We start from the raw sequence: 3,662 nt of genomic DNA, 5'->3' as shown, positions 1-3,662 counted from the left end.
CACAGATCACATTTCACTGTCCTCTTTAAAAATTACCCTCCCACTCACACAACATAACCTTATTGCTCTATAACATACTTGGAGTTCTCAAGTTCTTTTCTCTCAGATATTTGAAGACAGTTGAGAATTCTCTGTTCTGTACTCAGTGACTACAGAGACAAATAAATGCACCCCAAAGGTGCCAAGTGACAAATTTTGGAACATCTCTAAAAGCTAAACTTAAAAAGAATTGAAAGATCATGTTTTAATTTTAATTTTTTATTGAAACTATACTTGGTTTACAAAGTTTCAGGTGTACAGCAAAGTGATTCAGATATATATATATGTATATATACATTCTTTTTCAGATTCTTTTCCATTATTACAAGATAATTGAATATAGTTCCCTGTGCTATACAGTAGGTCCTTGTTGTTTATCTATTTTATATATAGTACTTTGTATCTGTTAATCCTAAACTCCTAATTTATCCCTTCCTACCCACCCCCCTTTCCTTTTGGTAACCATAAGTTTGTTTTCTATGTCTGTGAGTCTATTTCTGTTTTGGAAATAAACTCATTTGTATCCTTTTTTTTAAGATTCCACATGTAAGTGATGTCATATAATATTTGTCTCTGTCTGACTTACTTCACTTAGTATGATAATCTCTAGGTTCATCTGAAAGGCAATTTTAAAGAGCTCTTCAGGCTAACTCTCCTACTGGAGGACACATCAAGGCCATCACACCTAATATAGCTTCAAAGTCATTCTGAAACAACTCTGACCTAGTGTAGCCTGGATTGTTTTCTACCTAATATCCCTGAGGTGACTTCAGGGGACACCTTCAGGACATGGTCACTTGGGAAGTTCAAGGAGAATATCCTACAGATATCCATTAATATCACCAAAGAAATTTTTGGGTCATACTTGCCTGGGACCCTCCCACCTCCCCTCCATCCTTGGATTCAACTCAAGAGATTCCTGGTGTCTAAAGAGTTTGCATGTTCATAATGAAAGACCTCTTTTGGTAAAGGGTATATTTAACTCTCTGCATGTATGGGTGCGTGGGTAGGGAGAAACATGAGAATGGAGAATTTTCAAGCATTTGTTGTATTTATATCTTTCTCTTCATTTATATAGGTTGAAGCAGGTTGGATGTGCCTTTCACTATTTGCTCAAATTGATAGAATTGCCTCTCCCTTCATCCATTTTTTAGTTGGTGGATCCATGTTGGCTATTGGATGGCTGTCAGTGGATGTGGGTGCCCTGTTGTTCTTTATGCGACGTCTGTGTCTCTCTAGCAGCTCTTCTACTTGGGTCCCAGCAGCTGAGAGTGGTTCATCCTTTTTGTGTTCCCCATTGTTCTATATTTTTATGGCAGAGGATGCAATCAAAGTTACAAAGGTATTTTTCTTTGATCCATTGAAGACTCACTGAGTTAACTGAAATCATGAACAAGTTTCCCTTTTTCACGGAGAGGTCAGCTTTGGAGGTCACAGATGCTAGGAAATAATGTTTTTCTGTGGCTACTCACTATATCAAGGAAGGTTAATTTTCTCTTACTGGAGTTATTTTCCAACAATCAACTGAGAGGATACATCTAGCATTGTGGCCGTCTCCTCTTCCATCCATGTTACTTTGCTGCCTGAGTCACTGTGCATTGTTTATCCAGAACCCACAGCTTTTATGCTGTCTTTCAAATAATAATGTACTTTATCATACTTGGTAGAAATGTATTAGTCATAAATTGAATTTAGACACCATTTAATTCAAGAATTTAGAATCAAGGCTTATGATTATCTTATGACTGTGGCAATACACAGTCTTGTGCAATGTCATTTTGCCAGGTGAAGACTGATAATGAAAGCATTATCTACAACCACATTTCTTCAGTGTGATAAGTTCCTAGGGCATTCAGGGATTGTTATTTTTAACAAAATGTGCTTGCTGCTGGCCATTCCGCCACCAAAAATAAGCTGGTCTGAGGGGGCTGTTAGAGGACATTTCTGGGAACTATTTCATCTGGGACCATTTGTAACAAAGCATTCTTGACTTTTTTTTTACTACCTCCTTCTCTGCTTTCCAATCAGACCAATTTCTGTCAAAAGAGCTGGACCTTTTTTTTTTTTTTAAAACCAAATATATTCTTACTGCCAGAATGTATACTGGAAAAATTAACGTAAGCTGGTAGTTTATCTTAACCATTTAAGAACATCTAACTGTCAATGGGAGTCAGTGCCACCAAACACACCATGTATTACATATTGTTTTAGGAGGCAGGAGAGAGAATTGGGGGGCGGGGGAAATCATTCAGTGTTTGAGCCGGGAAATCTGGAGTCAGGGAGCTCAAACGTTCTTCGTTAACAGTTCTGTGACCTTGAACAAGTAACTTTGCCTATCTGATCCCGGCTCTTCAGCTATGAAACGCAGCCAAAAATGACTGCGGGAAGCGCAAGTCGGTTGCGTCAAAGACATCAAAGGGTTACACTAGTGAAAATCACCAAGGCTTTGACTAGACACATTGCACTATATATAAATCTACTGCTTTATGCGTTTACACTGTTCGAATTTAGAAACTACTGCCTGTGCACTGTTTTCCATCTAGTTTCCTGCAGGTAAGGTAGTTTATTTTCAGAAAAGAATTGAGGGCACTGTTGCCCTGCCGGAAGATAAGTCCCAGAAAGGTTTTGCGGAGTGGCGTTAACTATAGAGGAACCAGCTGGCTTCGGGGCGCATACAACCGAAATCTACGGTTGCAACAACTTCTGCACGAGAGGTGTCCTTTGAGTCCTTTTTCCTACGGCAAGGGTGGAAGAGCCCGCCCGCCACAGCACGTGGCACCAGGGTTCACTAGGAGGAACCACTGCAGGAAACGATATTTACAAAGTCACTAGAACAGTTTCCAATAAACCCAGATACTCCCTGCAGGAGGGAGGGGGCGAGGAGAGCAGAGGGAGGATGCAGGCTCCAGAGGCGTCTGTCTATTCGGGGGCTCTGGAGGGTCAGGGAGAGTGCCCTTGAGGGAGAGGGCGCACGGGGCTGGAAGCGGTCTCCTGGGAGCGCCCGTTAGTCCTCGGGGCCCACGCGCCCTTCCCTTCGCCCCCTGCTTAGCCGGCTCGGGCGCGCCCGCGGCGTCAGTCTCGCGAGCCCCTACGCCCTCGCGAGTCTCGCGTTCGAACATCCCGGCCCCTTCCAGCCCGGCGCCGCGGCATCCCACTCGCCCGTCCCGTAACGGCTTCTGGGCCCGTGGCCTCCGACCCGTCCCCCCAGCCCCGCTCACGAGAGCTGCAGCGCCGCGCGCCTTGCGGAGGGGTAATCCGCGCCGGAACACGAGTGAGCGGCCCCGGGGCGGGGCCGGCGGAGGCGGCTGAGGGGTTTCCCCCACGCCCCCAACGCCGGCCCGCGGTCGCCGCACCTCCCCCGGGGCTCGCGCCCGCCCCTCCACATCCCCCTTCCCGGGAACGAGCCTCCGCTGCTCCACACCTACCGCCCCGCTCCAGTTCCCTCCAAATACCTCCCCCCGGCCCATCCCCTCCGCTGCGCCGCTCCTCCCCCCTCCCCCGGTTTCCCTGGCCCCCGCCCCCCAGCGGCCCGGCTCTCACGCGCCGCGGAATTCGGCACCGCCTCCAGCAGAGCCGAGCCCGCGGCTCCGCGGAGCAGCCGCCGCCGCCGCCGCCGCCGCCGG

This window comes from Physeter macrocephalus, chromosome 8 (genome assembly GCF_002837175.3).
Source record: "Physeter macrocephalus isolate SW-GA chromosome 8, ASM283717v5, whole genome shotgun sequence".
Classification (NCBI taxonomy): domain Eukaryota; kingdom Metazoa; phylum Chordata; class Mammalia; order Artiodactyla; family Physeteridae; genus Physeter; species Physeter macrocephalus.
Note: the sequence above shows the minus strand (reverse complement) of the source record.